General features: G+C 51.9%; 1 long non-coding RNA gene across 1 annotated transcript; it reads left to right on the forward strand.

The window, feature by feature from the left end:
- Positions 1-591: 591 nt before the first annotated feature.
- On the forward strand, positions 592-14,560 carry LOC107183736. The gene is made up of 3 exons (XR_001514552.1): positions 592-601; positions 4,412-4,416; positions 14,529-14,560. It is a non-coding gene; the product is annotated as an uncharacterized LOC107183736 (long non-coding RNA).
- The last annotated feature ends 4,629 nt before the right edge of the window (positions 14,561-19,189 follow it).

Consider the following 19,189-nt stretch of genomic DNA (forward strand, 5'->3'; position numbering starts at 1 on the left):
CAATTAGGATTAGATGAGGTCATGAGGGTGGGGTCTTCATGATGAGGTTAATGTCCTTATAAAGAGAGAAAGAAATATGAGATATCTCTCCCCTCCCCTCTACCCCCTCCTGTGTGAGGATATAGTAAGAAGGCAGCTGTCTGCAAACTAAGAAGTGGTTCTCAACAGATCTACTACCATCTTGCTCTTGGACTCCCAGCCTCCAGAATGTGAAAAATAAATGTTTGTTGTTTAAGCCACCCCGGTCTCTGGTATTTTGTCATAGCAGCTCAAGCTGATTAAGACAAGACCTTGGGCAAGTCATGCAAATTCTGAAAGCTTCACTTTCCCATCTTCAAAATGGGTATAATAGAATACATAGTTCGCATGGCCTCCATGAGGACTAACTGGGAAAATCCATGTGTGGTGGGCAGAATAATAGTGCCCCCCAAAATGTCCATGTCCTTGAGATCTTGCTGTCAAGGCCTCATCCCAGCCACATTAAGTCCAGGTGGGACCGAGAGGTGTGTTCTGAGCCCCCCCAGGAGCAGAGGAACCATCACAGCTGCTGGCTGCCTTAGAATCACCCTGGGGGGCAGAGGGTAGGTCATGGATTTGCTTTGTCCCAGCCGGAATTCTGGGGAGCAAACTGCTTTATCTGAACAGCCTCAATTTGACTATTATTTGTAATTTTGACTCATTTACCTAGTGCTCTTTAAATATCTGAATTCCCAAGAACCCTCATGGAAGAAGGCAGTGTAATTTACTTATTAAGCACATGAGCATTGGGGTCGTGGCTCTCCCAATTACTGGTCATGAGATTGTCCATAATTATCAAGCTTCTCATGAAATTCAGTTTCCTCATCTGCAAAAGTTGGAAAACAATGCATTCCTGACAGGTTGTTGAGAGGACTCAGTGAGATGATGCCAAGGACTTAGCACTGTGCCTGACAGAGGAAGTGCTCCAAAGTGGTAGCATACGTTACTAATCACCCACAAAATGCCACCACCGGAGAGCAGGGCACCTGGAACTCCCCACACCCCACAAGGCTGCAAAGCATCTCAGAGTCTCCAGCCCCCTTGTGCTTAGCTCTGCTGATGGAGGAGGCTCAGGCAGGCTGGTGCAGGCCACAGAAGCCGCCAGGGAGAGAGGGATGGCAGCCACATGCAGCAGCCTGGCAAAGTTAGAGAACCAGCCCTGGCCTCCCTGAGCCCTGACATGTCCCGCTGCTGGCTGCCGCATTTGGAGCTGAAACCCAATCAGCCTGGTTTATGTCAGTTCTCCTGAGCAGAGTGCAGAGGGGCTGCTATGGGGTGAGAAGGGGGATCTTGATGCTGGCTTGTCTACCCTTCTCCCCTCCCGACTCCAAACCTCCCTCAGGGCAGAGCAGAGGGGAAGGAGTCTGACCCCATTGGGTGGTTGCTCTTGGCTATTTGCTTGTGATTTTCCATAGATGCCAGCAACCTGGTAAATTCCCAAGCGCCCCCTGTGGATTTGAGTGAAGATCTTTGCCAAGGAACTTGGCTTCCAAAGCTGGTGAGGCTGGGGGGCACTTCCCAACCTCCCTCCTGCTCTCTCTTGACTGTGCCTCTGTCATTTCCCAGAACCAGAGGATGCCACTGCCCTGATGGGCCACAGAGTAATCCTGGGCATCTGAGAACAAGAGAGAGAGGTGGATGCCATTTCTGGTTCTCTCTTTGACCTCCTGGAGCAAAGGGGTGATTTGCAGGAAAGCTCAAGGTCAGTTCATGGCCTAGAACAAACATAGCAGGTCCGGGGCACCAGCTGCTTGGTGGCAGCACAGCGAGGCAGCTTTCGTGGCTGCTCAACCTTATGGACAGAATCCCCACCCCTCGGTTTTCATGCCAAGAAAGCAAGCTGAGATTTATGGAGACTTATGGAAGGAAGAAAGGAGGTGAAGACAGAGAAAAACTTGATCTCATAGTCTTGAAACAGACCTGCTATATATAGCTGGGCAGAAGATCCTGGCAACCAACCAAGCCATAGCAAGAGCGTGATGGCTGGTACAAGCACTAAACCAAGAGCCAAGAATGCCAGCAAAATGGATGTGGCCACTGACCAACAGCCATCATTCCCCCAGAGCAGGTGCAGAGGGGAGATGGGCAAATGGAGCCTCTTTGTCTTTGTCATCGCACCCATCAAGCCCACAGTGCTGTGAACCCCATTTGTCCTGGTGGCAGGGAAGAGAAAGAGGAGCTGGAAAAAGATGACTGCTCACTTTGGATCCATAAATCACTGGAAGGAAGAGACCTTGCCCTGTGAAGTTGGAGATTCTACCTGGCACTACCCTGATGGTGAGCCCAGGTATCATAAGTCACCAGAGCTCTGCCAACAACAGCCCCGCCCCCTGGCCTGGCGCAAAGGTGGTGGTTGTTTTGCTGGCACTGGAGCAGGTGTCTGCCTGCCCATGGACACAAGCCTATTCTGTGTTTCCCTTGGGTGGCACGGGGAGGGGAGCAGAGTGGGTAGCTGTCCTGGGAACTTGGCCCGGGGGCCTGGCAGAGATGGAATGTCCTTGGCTAGCTCTTTGTGAGCAGTCAGAGATGGTCAGGAGATGAGTCTCATGATCAGATGACTTAGGCTTGCTGGAGTATTTTCCCCAGGTTTCAGAATCATCTGAGGTCACTTGAGTGTCCTTGCAGTCCTTGTTGGGTCCCCCGGGTAGCTCTCTGAGTTTTAATTGTTCAGCTTGTACTGAATTTGTTTGGCTTGGATGTGCTAGACCAAGAGGTAGATGTGTCAAAGTAGACTTAATAGTTTACCTTTTTGTCCCATCCATCAAGGAGGGGCTTATACAAAAAGGGGCAGATTACCAATAGCGGTTGTGCCCCCTCCCTACCACTCCAAGTGGGCTACCTGCCCCAGCCCTCACCACTATCAGAATCACATCCATGCTCACACACCTGCAATGACCCTTCCATTTGGCAAACACTTAACACTACAAGGCTCTTCTCAACTGTCCTTTTTTCTGGAAGCCTTCCATGACATCTCTCCAACCTCACACCACCAAATACTGGAGAACCAATAAGAGCCCTTCTTTCCCTTATTTGCTTAATAAATGGTGATTAAGTCCCTACTATGTGCTAGGTGTTGTCAATACAGGAGAAAGCACTACGGATGCAATATCTGCCTTCATGGAGGTTACTAGAGAGATAGTAAATATAAATAAATAAGATGCTCACACTTGACAGGTGCTTTAAAAGAAATAAACAAGTAGCTGAGAGCAAATAATGAGGATTAAAGTGGAGAGGATACCACACAGGGGGCGATGGAGGAAGGCCTCTTTGAGGACACGATGTTCAGTGGGAGCTGGACGGTGAAACGGAGCTGGCGGTACATAACCAGAGGAAGAGCGCTCTGGCAGAGGCTCGTGCAATGGGAGAGCAGGCAGGCTTAGATCCCAGGGGCCCGGGGTCACGGGAAGGAGTCGGGTGCGGTCCATGCTTGGGGTCCTTCGATCCTTTGGCCTCTCACCCTATTTGGCAGGTGTTCTGTTGCATTGGTCCTATTGGGTTGCTTCCCCACTTCCAAGCGGAGTATGAGTGCTTCGGGGCAGGGTTGCATTTGTTCATGATTTTGTCTTTGGCGCCATTTAGTGCATTGTGGATGACCACCCGGGGAGATGTCATACCTGTCTGCCCCTTCCCCTTTTCCTCCCCTTTCAAAGTTGACAAAGAAGCCCTTGTTGGATCCTCCTGTTGGAGAAAGGGGATGCAGAGCCCAGTGGCTGGAGTAACTGACCTGACCTTTGTCCTGAGATGACCCTGGCACCTGAGACACAAAGTCCCTGGCCTGGAACTGCTGCAGGCTCTGGGTGCTTTTCCAGCTGCGGGCGATTTCAGGGGTCTCAGTAAGACTGAGCACCTTTAATGGGCTCATCCATGTCTTGAATGCATGCCTGAAACTCATGGTCTGTCCCCGTCTCCCCGCCACACACACACACACACACACACACAGACACACCCATTGTTTGGGAACTGTTACTATACACAACACCTGATAAAAACATATCAAGTAATATATGCTCATCAATACATGATCCAATCTGTGGCAACAAGCCCTGAATATATGACATATGTACACTTTCCTATTTCGATCCAACATGTGTTTCCATGTCAGGTACAGACATGCTAAGAACAACATAATGCTTGCCTTCAGAGAGCTTGCAGTCCGGTGGGGGAAAAAAAAGACCTGTAAGCGATTCAGTGGTATTCAATGCTAGAAAATACGTTAATTGTGATGATGTAGGAAGATTCTGGAAGTAAGAAGGAGTTGGGTCACTAGAACTGAATGCTGCTTTGGTGATGAGGAAGGCCTTCCCCTCTCAGAGGTGGATGATGGCACCTTTCCTGGAGGCAGAATAAAGAGCGGGGAGTAGATTTGGTGGGAAAGTCATCCTGTTTTAAACAGGCTGAGTTTGACATACTCAAGTCAAGGCTTAGACTTGGGTACCTGGGTTCCTGGCCTGGGCCCCACACTTTGGGAACCCATCCTAGCCCTTCCTGAAGGACACCACTTCCCACAAGGCAATGAGAAGCCAGCAGGACCAAGGGAATATGTCCACTTAGACCCAGTGAGGGCTCCTTCTAGACCTTTCTCCGCATAACTAGAACCTGGAATTCCCTACCCAAATAGTCCCAGCCTGGGACCTCTGCCCAGATCCGTCCTCCCAAGGGTAGCCAGTGTGCACACTGCTGCTCCTTTGGTGGGGTAGAGAGATGTAGCTCGGATATGGGCTGGCCATTGACATACATGTGTGTAAGCACATGTGTGTGGGACAAGGGAGTGGTTTGGAAGAGAAACAGTCTCCTTTTATCTCTCACCAATATTAAAGACAGGCATACAGGTAACCTACAGGCTATTTTTTAGTGTTCTGGAGTCTTCTCTTTTCTAGACTAGTTACAGCATCTGTTCTAGACTAGTTCCAATATCTGTAATACCTCCCCACCCAAGTTGCTATGACTCAGTTACCAGAGCCCCCCCCCCCATCACCTTGGTTACCCTTTTTTGAATTGACTCTGCATTTTACATAACTAGGAATTCAGATAACTGTTACATAAATAAGCTCCATAATTGGGGACAACTGGGGAATATGGATTCAGTTACCTATCCTAACCCCCCCCCCCAAACATTGATGGATGTAGATAGAGGTGGCTCAGGGATTATGTCAGTGGGTGGGAAGGGGGTGCTACCTGGGGCGGGTTTGGAGCTGCCAACCTATAACTCAGAGGAGCAGATGATGAGCCAAGAACAGAGAGGAAGGGAAGCTGAGTGCAAGCATCTCATGTGACTCCAGAAACGACAAAGACACGCCTAAATGTCCTGCCAGTGCCATCGAAGACAAGGGCAGGGTCCACATCTCTTTCAAGCCTGTACTCCTCATCCAGGCTCCTCAAAGTCTTCCTTTTGTCCCCTTCATGCAAACCCGTAGGTCTCCCCGCTCCCTCCTCCCCTCTGCTCCAATTACACTGCAGCGTCTCCCAGGGAGCAACAGCCATCTGGATTATCTTCTCTGTGTCTGGCCCGCTCATCATCTCATCATCTTTTTAATAATCTCATCTGAAAACATATGCCTCCTAATTTCTCCCTCCTCCAGCATGTTCTTCTCTCTCTCACTTTCTCTCTCGAAACCTTATTATTATTATCACCTTATAGAACACTGGGGGATAGATAGCCTAAGAAACATGCACTGTAAAGTAAACGCATATGGTGTGCCTGCATTATTCAGATCTAGTCCAGCTGTGCAACCGCACAAGCCCAGCTGTTTACTTGTGCACAGCCCAACAGCTTCGTGATGTGGGGACAGGCTTAGAAGCTACCCCGGCGCTGCTCAGGAGCTTCCCGAGCATGGTTAACCTTAGATCACCGCGATGAATCGAGCGCAGCCCTGGTAGATCACCCCAACCCAGGCCCCTGGCGAGCCAAGCAGGAGCGCCGCACCAGCCACGGCGGGAGTAGATATTAATTCCAGGCCATCAGGAGCTGCCTGACATCGGTGTCCCCATGGTGTTTCATTAGCCTCGACAGCTCCTCACCATTGTTTCAGGGGAAGCGAGAGGGGGGGTTCCCCTCGCTTCCCCACCCCATTACTTCCCTAGAATTGAACACTCTCCCCCCATTTCGAATAGCGTCCCAGAGGAAGGAGAGGAAATGACTGTGCGTATCAAAGAAGGTCAAGCATGGCCTGAAAGAAAAGGGTGCTCAGACTGCGTTCCCAGGAGCCCCTTGCAGTTCCCCAGAATTGGCTTGTTTTGTGCTCCTCTCAGGTGGGCGAGCCCAGGATCCCTCTGTCAACAGCTCTATCTATAGCGGAGCCCGGAGGACCCAGCCTGCACCCGGCCTCTGCGCCTGCAGGGCGCTCACTGACCCTGAGGCTCAGCTGTGAGAATCAATCATCTCTGTCCAGAACTCATCCTTCAGCAGCTGCGGGGACTCAGTTATTTTTATCACCCCAGGAAGCCGGTGGCCAAGGACGTGCTGGGCTACCTTCGCGGGAGGTGTTGCTGTAGAAATGAGCTGTGGGTTGTCAGGGCAGCTGAGCCTCTGCCTCAAGGTTAAAGCCGGAGTGCCTGGCCTGGAACAGGAGCACGTGACCTTCCTCTGCTCTGCAGCAGCGAAAGCCCCCAGATGTCCCAAGCAGGGGCAGGGGCCAGGGACGCTGCGGAAGGGCTTGGGGTGGGAGGGAGCGAACAGTCGGGTGCACAGGAGTGGGCATGTGCCTGGGCTCCTCCTATGCACACGGGGGAAATCAGAAACTGAAACACCCCGAGCAGCTGGCCTCCATCTCCTGCACATCCAGCCAAGGAACGCCCAGCTCACTGCGTGCCCATCAACAACCAACATTTGTGGGCACCTTGTATGTGCCAGGCCCTGGACTGGGCCTGCGGGTCCCGGGGTCTGCCCTGGGTTTGTCTGGAGTCTAGAGAGGCCAAAGGAAACCGACCATCGAAAAAACCCATGAGGGCTCCCTTGCTTCCCAGCCTGCCTGTCCCCACCAGGTCCTTCGCCTGGCCTGCGTTTACAACCATCTTCCTGTTTGGTTCCCAGGGGAGCAACCTGTGTGGTGTAAGAGCAGGTGACGCAAAGCGTTTATATTTATAAAGGTCCATCCGATACCCCACACAAGTTCCTCCGGCACAGTCCCCTGAGGTAAGTCAGTATTTTTAGTCTGTTTAAAAATAGTCTGGATGGCCCATCTCGGCGGCATGTGCAGATGCGTGCTTTGCTCACAGAGCGCAGGGTGGGGAGTCTGGGGTTCCACTCTCTCTCACCTCTGGGAAGGAGAGAAGGGGGTCTGGAGAGGAATGAGGCGCTCTAAGATTGCGTGCATGTCCTCTTGTGGTTTTAGGGAGAGGGAGAGCAGACCCTTGAAATTGTCTACTGGAGGGAGGAGAGGGTGTGGTAGCTGAGGCCCGTGATCCCATCCAAGCTCCAATGAGGGAGAAAGCAATGAGTTCCCTTTTGAGCTGGAGAAGAGGCTGGTGTGCCCAGGGTCACCGGGTCTGTTGCGAAATGGCTGGGAGGAGTGGCCGAGGGAGGCGTATCCAAGGTGGAGTGAGAGCTACCCCAGGGAATCCTGCATCTCCAGAGCAGGAGGCGGGAGCAAGGACCCACTTGGATTCCAGGGGTCAGTGGGCATCCTTGCCTGGGAGGGCAGCAGGGACAGAGGTCCTGAGAGGTTTGTGGACTGAGTGACCCCAAGGCCCTGGCATCCAGCCAGGCCAAGAACTCACTCAGTGCCCCGGGCTCTCGGGCTCTCCGTGGCTGTAACTGACCAGACACTCCACTGCCCTGGAGGAGTCTCTCCCACAGCCACCACCACATTAGCAAATCGTTTAAAGAATAAAGTCACTTGACACTCTCACAGCTTGGAGTGTGTAAATAGACATAACTTCTCTGAAGGACATTTTGGCAATTAGTATTGGTCCTTAAAAATATTCACACCCCTTGAACTAATCATTTCTGCTTTATATATTTCCCCAAAGCAAAGAATGCCCAACAATAGCGGAATAGTGAAATGAATAACAGTGTGTCTACTTAATGAAACACTGCGGCGTTACATATTTAATGATATGGGAAAGTGCTAAAAGTAATGTTCAATTAAGAAGGTCAGAATATAATAAAGACTGTTTATAGAGTATAATCCCGAGATTTTTATTATTGTGACAGAAGAAAAGCCCCTGTTTAAGAAAAGTCCTTCAAAATAAAAGCCCTTCATCAGCCACTTGTCTTAGAACAGTGGTTCTCAACCTTCTGGCCCTTTAAATACAGTTCCTCATGTTGTGCCCCAGCCATAAAATTATTTTTGTTGCTACTTCATAACTGTAATGTTGCTACTGTGATGAATCGTCATGTAAATATCTGATATGCAGGATAGTCTTAGGCAACCCCTGTGAAAGGGTCGTTCGACCGCCAAAGGGGTCGCGACCCACAGGTTGAGAACCGCTGTCTTAGAAGGAAGACCTTGAAGGTCAGGGGTTGACAGGTGCAAAGCAACAGGAGAAGCTTTGGAGCTACAGTGGTGAGGGTGCGGAGGACGGGGTACAGAACCACAAGAGGGCCAAAGAGCCAGGGGTGGTGAGTCTGGGACCGGCCAGAGCGAGGCAGTCAGAGAAATTCTACATGGGGGGGCGGGGGGGTACAGTCATTGAGGTGCCTAGGGTTCCATTTGAAGATGCTACTGTGGCCACAAGCTAAAGCCCACTCGGTCCCCACCTGGAATTCTCAGCAAAGCCCACTTCATCGATACGTGTGCCGGGTGAGTGGACATTTGGGGTGGGAACCCAGAGGAAGACTTACCCACCTACGTTCATGAAATGCAGAACAGCACAACTAAAGTGGCTGTAGACCCAGATGCCCGGAGGCAGAGGTGATCCTGAGGACATAAGAGGCCCGGAGTTTCCAGCAACACTGGGGAGGACTTTGGATTTCTGGAGAGTAGGCAATGCGGCCGAGCCTCTCCAGGCGTGTCAGGGGCTGGGACGTCCTGGCTGATATCCGACTTGCATGTAAATATCTGTACATACATGTGCACATAGGACTGAAGGAGCACTGCCAGGAGTTCAACAGTGGTGTTACACGTGGGTCGTGGGATTATGATGTTTTTCTTTTTATATGGTTCAGAGTGTTCCAACTCTTTTATAATAATACATTAAATTTTTTTTAAACTTTAAATATAAGTATTAATCACTGCCATTCCTTGTGGCTTGTGGAACACTTGAGTGTCTGCAGGTACTCTGCCTCAGGGCTAATGAGGTCTGGTGGGTCCAGATCCCACCATGGACACTGATTCTGTGTGTAACCCGGGCAGCCCTGGGGGCCGGGCCCTGCCCACTAACACACCAGTGACCACAGGGAACCCCCAAGCTGGTGCTCTGGGACTTGCCGGACATGTTCCGTTCTCGTGTGCAGCTCATGTATCGGAGGATATACTCGACCACTGTCTCCTGATTTCTTTGCCTTCCTTTGATTTCTGGTTATATGTATGTCCTAAAAGCTGTAAGTAAAACATTATCCCATGCTGAGTTTTGTCTTTGAGTATCTTTCCCCTTCTTATAATAGAGCAGAAGCCTACACTGCTGAACTACTTCTCTTTTTCTTTTCTTTTATTGAAGGGAAGTTCTGCACATACTAGTAGTAAAAAGAGACAGAGAGACCATATACCCATTGCCCCTAAATAAAAATTCATATTTAGAGTTTTCTACCATCGCCTATGGAGGGCCCTGAAAATGCTTTACTGCCCTGCCATGAATTCTCAAACCATTTTGACGAAAGAGAGAGGAAGCTGGGAAAAATTATTTGTGGCGTTCTTTCTCTGGATGGTGCCTTCAAGTTTTTTGACTGTGGCCAGTTTAGGCCTGGCGGGAGTCCCCACAGCTCATGTCCCTCAGCCTGTTCCCTCTTCCAGGACAAAAACAAGACAAAACTCAGGTAATAAGTGGCAGAGGCAGGCCTGGCATTCAGCTCCGATTCCAGAGGCCAGACTCATTCTTATGAAGGTGCCTCAAGCACCCTCCTTGGATATCCTTGGGGGTGTGAAAGGGAGGACAGCAGACAGACGCAGAGGGGCTGGAGGAAGCCATGGGGTTGGGAAGGTCATGAGGCTCCCCCCTCCCCCCCGCCCCACACACACAAAGGAGTGTGTTCAACCAGCGAGCCAATGGCAGGCGCCCTCTGTGGTCCTGTCCCCAGGCCAAATGCTGGGGAGGGCGTTAAGGAACCAGAGGAGGCGGACCCTTAGCCACTTCAGAGAGGGCAGGTGAGGTCAGAAGGCAGATAACGGGGCGGTCACTGTGGGGTTGAGAAGGGGAATCTTAGGACTCGGCTTTGTGGGGGTGCAGCCTGGTGAGGAAGGGCCTGGTCGGGGTTAACTCTGGGCACGCTGTGGTCAGTACACATCACAGAAAACATGCTGCTGTTCCCCTTACAAACAGTGTGGGCAGTGAGGGGCCCTTGTGCCCAGGCTGGGCCACAGACTTCTTCTCTTGAGTGAAAAATATGGCCAGTCGACAGACTTCCTGGGCTGGTTTTATTTGTTCTACAAAAGTATAAATATCAGAACATTTCTCAGACAGCAAATTACGATAAACACAGTGAGCCTCTGATGCAACTCAGCACACAAGGTCGTGAAGCTTCTAATGCCGGGTCTGCTGCGTCCCAGGCATTCGTCCCCAGAACAGCTCTGCCAGGCTATGCGTGGGCCCCACCCATTGCACATCTCTGGGGTCCTCCTGCTGCACACTCCATGGCCCTGTCACATACCCTCCTGATGCCCAGTCTGGCTCCTCGGGCAGTGCCCTGGTGTTGCCTAAGTTGGGTATCATTCTGGCTTTGGGTGTCTTCCCTTGTAGCTAAATCTCTCTCTCTGAAATTCAATGATTTGGTGGGTGCTCTCCCCACTTTTTACATTCTCCTATGAGTGGGCATCGTCCTTGTGCTCGGAAAACCTCTGTGAACTTGGTCTAGACCTGCCCGCAGGCAACTGCAAGGGCCTAGATGGAGCGAAAGGGTTTGGCCAAATCCCAAAGAAAATAAAATGATTCAACCCCAAGGAGGCGGACAGTCCGATTCCGGGCACACGAGGTGAACGCTGAGTGGAAATCCAACTGCTGCAGAGAGTGATTACTCAGATGGAGCAAATGTGCTGTGAAATCAGCCCTTGGAAAATCATCTGGAGTTCATCTCGGTGAAATCCAAAAACAATAACGGGCTCCCCGGCCGCTCCGGGGGGAGCCTCAGGAGCTGCCCTTGTCAGAAGCCCGGAAAGCCGGGGCAGGAGCGAGGCCCTGGGTCTCACTCTGCTCTTGTTTATTTACCAGCCTGCTTTTCCTTCCCACCTCCACGCATCCTCGCTCCCCGGGGCGCTCAGTGCATCCATCTGGCCTCCCGCAGGGCAGGGCGCCACAGAGACACAGAGGAAAAAGCTGCCCCTGCCTCTCCATCCCGGAGCCTGGCAGAGTCCCCGCTTCTGGGCGGGAGGTGGGCACCCCTGGGACTCCCCTCTGGGCCTTTGCAACAGATGTCAAAGGAGAGGAGCCTCAGGGGGAAAGGCTGAGCGTTCCTAGAAAAATCGGACAAGGTTGGGCTTGGCCTGTCACGGTGCACATTCTTCAATGTCGTAGAAGCCCTCGGGTCCCTGGTCCCTGATCTTGCAAGTGGCCTGAGCTCATCTCCATTCCTAAGGCCCCAGGAGCAGCCCAGGGAAGGTGGCCACCCTACCAGCGGGGGGAGCCAGGCGGCCTGTCGGTGGGCGTGGTGTGTGCGTGAGGTCCTGGGATGGCTCCCACGGATGAGGTTGGAGCTCTGAGGAACTCAGGGCTCAGTGGCCTTGCGATGGGTTCTGATATCACAAAAAATAGCATGAAATGGGGGACTCTCCAGAGACTGATGGCCCCCATCACAAAACCTCACACCTCCCAGACATCCTCCCCCGCTGGGCCTGTGATCTCACTTGAAAAATTCAGGGTCCGGCTGAAGCAAAAAGGCCGGGGGAGCCCCTGGAAGGGACGGGAGGATGTTTGTGAGCTGCTCAGCAGATGAAAGTGACGACGTGTCAGGTTTTCCAAGCTGGTTTCCAAAGCATCCTCTTAATGGGTCTTCCAGAAAGCCCATCGCTTAACAACCTGAAAGAGGTTTGGTTCCCGACGTTTTTCTGCCACAACATACAAGATGATGACATTTATATGGGCAACACACCCCAGGGACCAGCCCACACTTATGCCCAATTCCCAGCATACGAGCTATCCTCCGCCCTTCTTCGCCCACCTGGGGAAGCAAATCGCGATAAAAGTGAGTGTGGTGGCTTCCTTATGGGCTAATCTAGAAGCTACTCTGGTTTTTTTTTGTTTGTTTGTTTGTTTTTAATTGGTGAACAAGCCATTCGCACACTCTGACACTTTACTGGAAGGGGCAGATGATGGCTGTCACAGGCAGTGTCATTGGGACCGTGATGAAGGGGAGAGCTGAGCGGCAGCGAGCCTCCTGAGGGTTTGTGTCTGGCCCCTGGGCAGCAGGCCTGGCTGCCCCCGTTTCAGGGTCTGGTGTGGGGGACTGGCCATCGTTCCAGGCCGTGACCCCCATCCTCTCCGAAGCAGTAGCCCAGGGCTGGTGCCGCCCCTACAGGAGCACGTTAGCTGTCTGCACCCCCGCTGTGGTAGACTGAGAATGTCCGTGTCTGGCAGGGGTTAGGGTAATTAAAATATAATTACATGGTCAAGATGATCAAGCTATGAGCCATGGCCCCCCAAAAGGCATGAGACCCGGGCCCTGGGCCATTTGAGAAGATAGATGAGGCCGAGGAAGGCGGGCTGGCGATGGGGGCCTTCGGACTTTGAGAGGAACCAGAGAGGAAAATGTGGGGAAATGACCCAGTGAGCAGCATTCCCAGGAACTGGGTAGAAGGGCTCTCTCAGCTTCTAGAATCTGCTGTCTTTGTTCTACGTCTTGGCCTCCAGCCAGCTGGTACCTTCTTTCCGTCCTGTGTGCCTCTAACAGAGAAAGCAGCCAGAAGCGTGTGTTTCAGGGCAGTGACTCAAACGAGCAGCAGCCACGCCACACACCACGGAGCCGTTTCTCACACCGGAGCCAGAGGTTCTCGGACGAACGATCTCTTGGGAGGCAGCTGCCCGCACCCGTCGAAGGCTGCTGTGGGCCTACGGGCAGGCCCAGAGTTCTTTCGAGCTAATTGGGCATTTAGATGTGATTGAAACCACAGTGGACATTCCACAGAAAGTCTAAATATGCGTCCCTCTCTTTTAAAAGCCCCTCCAGTCCTCTGAGCACAAGTCATGGCGTATGTATACCAAATAAAAAACTGGGAGCTGTCGGCATGCGTAATAACTTGGAAACTGCTTGCTCCTTTTCTTGTGGTGCAAGTCCCTTGTCCCTTCAGCAATCCAATGGCCTAGCTTGTTTAATTTGCAGCACCGGGGTCCTGTCCCGGTCACTCACTGACCTTAGGTAGGGGACTTCAGTGTTTCGTTCTCATTCATTGGGCAAACGTGTGTCGTGAACACACACCATCCTGCTCTCCTGGAGGTGCTTTTCTCTGGGGAGACAGATGCAAAACAAACCCAGAAACCTCAAATGGCAGCTCCACGGCAGGGAGGAATTTTTTCCATTTTGTCTCCCCGGACTCCCGAGGAGTACTTGGCACATAATAGGTGCTCAACAAATGAATATGTTACTAACCATGGAAAAGCGTCAGAGTCGCAAGTGTGATGGCAAGCATGACGGTGTGCCAAGCTAAAGAGGGTCCAGGGGCATCACTGGCAAAGCGCAGCTGCCGTGAGAATGAGTCTGATCACTCACTGCTCAGAGTTCATGACTGACTAGACAGTGATGGCGAACCTATGACACGCGTGTCAGAGGTGACACGCGAACTCATTTTTTTGGTTGATTTTTCTTTGTTAAATGGCATTTAAATATATAAAATAAATATCAAAAATATAAGTCTTTGTTTTACTATGGTTGCAAATATCAAAAAATTTCTATATGTGACACGGCACCAGAGTTAAGTTAGGGTTTTTCAAAATGCTGACACGCCAAGCTCAAAAGGTTCGCCATCACTGGACTAGCACATGGCCCTTACGTGGTGAGAGCTAGAACTACAGTGGCGAAGTACTACAGACTGGGAGGCTAGAGGTCCAAGGTCAGGGTGTCGGCAGGGTTGCTTCCTTCTAAGGCTCTGAGGGAAAATTTTTCCAGGCCTCTCTCCTTGGCTTGTAGATGGCCATCTTCTCCCTGTGTCTGTGCATACTGTCTTCCCTCTATATGTGTCTCGGTGTCCAATTTTCTCCTTATAAGGACACCAGGTATACTAGATGAGGGCCTACCCAAAAGATTTCATTGTAGCTTGGTTACTTTGATAAAGACCCTGTCTCCACATAAGGCCACACCCTGAGATACTGGGGTTAGGACTTCATCATGTGAATTTTGGGGTGGATGCAATCCAACCCATACTGTTCCATAAATATTATCAATGACATTATTAACGATGGCAGTAAGATCAATAAAAAGGAAAAAGTAGAAACACAAGACAAAACAAAGCCACTGATAATAAAGTCAAAACATTTGCCTCATTAGTTCAAACTCTGTCCATAGCTCCATGTAGCCCAGGAGACGAAGAGGAGGTTCTAGGGCCAGGCCGTCAGAATGGCCATGCTGAGTCTTCCTCTTGTTTTCCAGCTTTCCCTCCCGTCTAGGCAAAGCCTCCTAACCTGCACTCGGTCTCTCTGGCACCTCTGCTAGGCTGGACTCCTCCGGGAAGCCCTTTTGTCTCTTCTCTGTTTACCCAACTTCAACACCCCCTCAGAAGCCCAGCTCCAGGCTCGCTCCCCCCTTCAGAGGGTATTTTCCAAGCTGGTTTACCAGCGAGCGACTGGCACACTATGCCTGCTGTGGCTGGCAGCGGGGACCAGCCACAGCAGGAAGCCACACCACCCTGCGGCTCTACAGGAGCCCTGAGGATCCAGCCAAACCAGAATCGCAACAAGACAAGGAGGAAGCAGTGAGGGAATGCAGGCGGCCTCACTCTGCTCCTGCCCTCCCATCTCCTGCTGGTGGCTCCATTGGCAAGCCCAACTGGAGCTGGGGGCAGGGACCAGTGGATGTGGTCTAAAGCGGTCCCAGGGCACCTAGCAGGAAAGAGGGGGGCTCAGGGGCTGCAGAGCAGGCAAGCAGTTCATTGGCGCACGTGCTGCCCTGTCTGTTATGCCCTCCTCTGAGCCCACACTGTATTATCTAACTCCTTATGTGACCGGGAGCCAAACAGAGCCCCCTGGCTGGTGACCTCACTTTCCAAGTGTATGGCTGTCATTATGGCTTACCAACAGCAGAGAGCGTGTCAGATGCGTCCTCTGTGCCCTCCCTACTCCCCACCTTCCTCCTGTCCTGCCCCCTCCCCCATCCCTGGCCCCACCTCCATGCTAGCCCTGAATACAGAGCTGGGCTTGTAGTACGTGCTTAGTAAATCAGTGTTGACCACGAGCTGGGGTTTGAGAGATGGAGCGTGGGTGGGATCGTCCAAATGCATCCTGCAAAATCACCGGCTCTGGAAGAACAATTGTCAGGCCCATTTCCTGCTGCAGATGGAGCCAGGAGACGCTCAGGGCTTGGCAACCTGACAGCTAAGGAGCAGCCAGGGAATTTAGCAGGAGACAGAGAAAATGAGCCCTGCGGGTCTGGCCCAGCCCCATCAAAAGCAGACTCATGGCAGAGTCTCTTCCCAGAGTGGGGCCGAAGTGGGGTGGGGGCTGGCTCTGTTTGCTCAGGTCTGCTGTGAGCCAGAGTACGGGGAGTCAGGAGGAGGCAGCATCGTATTTATGGAAGTGGTGGCTCAGCCTGAGGTCTGACAGAGCTTAAGGGCGTAGAAATTGTCTCCTGCAGGGAGGCCACTGATGGACCAGTTGTGGTACTTGTCTTGCCCCAGGCCCCCCTGTGATTGAAACTGTCTGCCCTTGACCTAGGTGGGTTTGTGGGCAGGGGTAGCCCCTGAATGGACCAGCAGGGGGCACCTGCTTCGATGACAACCTGTCCATAGACTAGTCATGGACACGTGATGGCCATTGTGGTTCTCACCTTGACACCCTTTCCACCCGAGAGGACCTTCCTGGTCCGTTCATTTCCCTTTCCATAAAAGGAGCGTGGCACTCAATTCTCGCCAATGACATCGATAAAGAAGTCTGTTGAGGGACTTTTAGGAGAATAGACGAAGCCATCTCTCCTATTTCTCTGGACGCTGTGTCAGTGGGATGCTAAGACCACTGCTGCCATCTTGCCATCAGCAGCATTACCACTGAGGCCACTGGGACATGGGGGTGGAAAGGATTCAACCTTTGATGAGCCCCTAACACAACCAGTCTTCATATCTCGCCATTCTAATATCCCAGGGTGTGAGGTAATGATGACTGTCCTTATTATTGAGTCAGCTCCAGGGGAGTTTCTGCTCCTTGGAGCTGCGAGCACGCTCTCTGTTATCATCTGAGAGGGGTCGGCTAAGCCGGGTCTACTCCTCCAGGACAGGTCGCCCACCAGGAGCGCAGATGGATTTAGCTGTTACACAAGCATTTAACAGCTAATGTTGGCTTTAACATCAATAGACTTAAACATGGTAAGTAGACGATCAACCCACACAGTGTTTCTTCTTAAAATAAATTGTGTGTGTAAAAACATGAATTATTTTAAAGGAGAACATTAGGGAAGTTCTGGTGCCGCCCCTACAGGAAGTGGTGTGGCCCCTACAGGAAGTGGTACAAGTGGTGCACAGTGAAATATGGTAAGCAGCATGTGACTCTGAAACGTGGTCGAATTCGATGAGAGGCTCCTGAGGAATGGTCCAGTCAGGAGAGAGGGGAGAAGGGGCAGAGTCACCAACAGTGAGAGACCTTCAACTCAGCAGCCACGAATCAAGTGCCTCTATGTGCCAAGCCTGGGCCACGTCCAGGGGATGCAGCAAAGAACAGAGCACTGATTTGCCCTGCTGTCCTGGTGCTCCACAGCTAGCAGGGAGGTGGCTGGAGACGAGATATCTTTACAACACATGATGTCATCCCAGTGCTGATAAACTCTGCATGGAGGACAAATCCTACATGGCAGGAAGACCGACCTCAGAGCAAGGAAATGGAAAAGCCACGACAGAGGCTGAGAAGGAAAACTCCCCAGAGCTGCCATCCATACCACCCAGCGCAGCTCCAGGCCATGAGCACCCTGGGAATAAACCTGCTCTGAGAGGCCATTACAGGCTGAATTGTGCCCCTTAACACTTTTGTACGTTGAAGTCCTAACCCCCAGGACCTCAGAATACCTCAGCCACTGTACTTGGAGTTAGGATCTTTAAGGGATAACTCACTAAAAATGAGGTCATTAGGGTGGGGCCCAGTCCAGTCTGGCTGGGGGGCGATGCGGGCCGGGGGCATGCATAGATGATGGGAAGACGGAGGGAGCAGACGAACATCTACAAGCCAAGGAGAGCGGCCAGAACAGAGCCTCCCCTCACAGCCCTCAGGAGGAAGCAAACCTGCCGAGACCGTGGTTTCGGACTTCCAGACTCCAAAACTGAGACCGTCCGTTTCTGTTGTGCCCCCACTCCGGTAGCTTCATTACGGCAGCTCTAGTAAACTAATGCCGAGGCCTGGGCGAGTGTTTGTCCTCTACAGTTAAAGAGCCCAACTGACCCTGGGAGCAAACAGACTTGAGTTTGGGGAGGATCCTGGCTGGGCCAGGGGACTTCACAGGGGCAGCCCCTTGTGCCCTGCAGGCCTCATAGTTCCCCTCCATCCCCCAGCCCCCCAAATGGGAAATCTGCAGCAGACACCTGTCTTTCCTCCTGGGGAGCGAGCGGATGAGGAGAACGTCCACCCCTGCCAGGTTATGGGCTCCCTGATGTCCTACCCTTGGATCAGTCATAACAGTCCTGCAGGGACCACTGGGTTTACTGCCAGGAAGAGAAACCCCAGGAAGCAGCCTTCCTGCTCTGGGGGCAGTGGGGTGGGGTGAGATTCTGTAGCCATGACTCATGCAGGCTTCATGGGGAAGGAAGTGAAGAGAGTCGTAATGACCATACTGAAAAGCAGTTAGGCCATTTTCATGGCCGCATCACACAGAATTAAAAGTGCAGATTTGATCCTATTTGTGACCGCAGCTGCCATGAACTAACGCACAAGCAGCCGGGGCAGGGTGGGCTCAGTGCCTGGCTCAGGCTGGGCACAAGTGGGTGCATGGGCCTGCAGCCAGAGAAGAGAGACTTGGATCCTCTCCAGAAAAGGCTCACACCCTCTTCCTTCCCAGGCCTCAGGTCCCTTGAAACCTCATGGGTGTCTGCCCCTTGGGTGGGGACATCATCAGGGCTGGCCTGGGCCAGTAGGAGAACAGGGGTCTTGCTTGGCCAGACTTCACAGAGTCCGAGAATGAAACTCCCTGTTGTCCTGGTAAGAAGAAACCCCCGAGGCTGTTGAGAAAGTGGTGTTTGTAGCCAGGCGTGGAGCTCCTAGATTTTCCATTCCCAGTGCTTCTGAACCTCAGCAACACCCCCGGCAGCAGAAAGACTTGGACAGACAGCCCTGAGGAAATCCCAGAGAAGTGGGGGGCCCAGCAGGGAGAAAAACAAGCTCTTTCATAGAGGACAGGAGATTGACAGGTGCTAAGTTTGGGGTGTGAGGCTCAGCCAGGGCTCTGCCACCCACCCAGACGTAGAAGCTGGGAGAACCTCTCCCCGCCAGCAGCCAGCGCTCTGCGGGCTGGACTGTTGGTACTTTCAGGCGAGCTGGTTGGCGTCGGTGCTTCTGTCTGTCTGCTAGCATTTATTGAGTGCCGAGTGTTTACCAAGTGCATACTAACAGCAGAGAACTTGACAAATAGGAGTTTATCCTATGGTGTCCCTGTCTTTGAACTTGGTCTAGATCAGTGATGGCGAACCTTTTGAGCTCGGCATGTCAGCATTTTGAAAAACCCTAACTTAACTCTGGTTCCGTGTCACATATAGAAATTTTTTGATATTTGCAACCATAGTAAAACAAAGACTTATATTTTTGATATTTATTTTATATATTTAAATGCCATTTAACAAATAAAAATCAACCAAAAAAATGAGTTCACGTGTCAGAGATGTCATAGGTTCGCCATCACTGGCCTAGATGCATAGAGGCATCCTACATCCTCCTGCTCCTTCTTTCAATGGAAGAAGGAAGCAGG

This window comes from Myotis davidii, unplaced genomic scaffold (genome assembly GCF_000327345.1).
Source record: "Myotis davidii unplaced genomic scaffold, ASM32734v1 scaffold281, whole genome shotgun sequence".
NCBI classification, from domain to species: Eukaryota; Metazoa; Chordata; class Mammalia; order Chiroptera; family Vespertilionidae; genus Myotis; species Myotis davidii.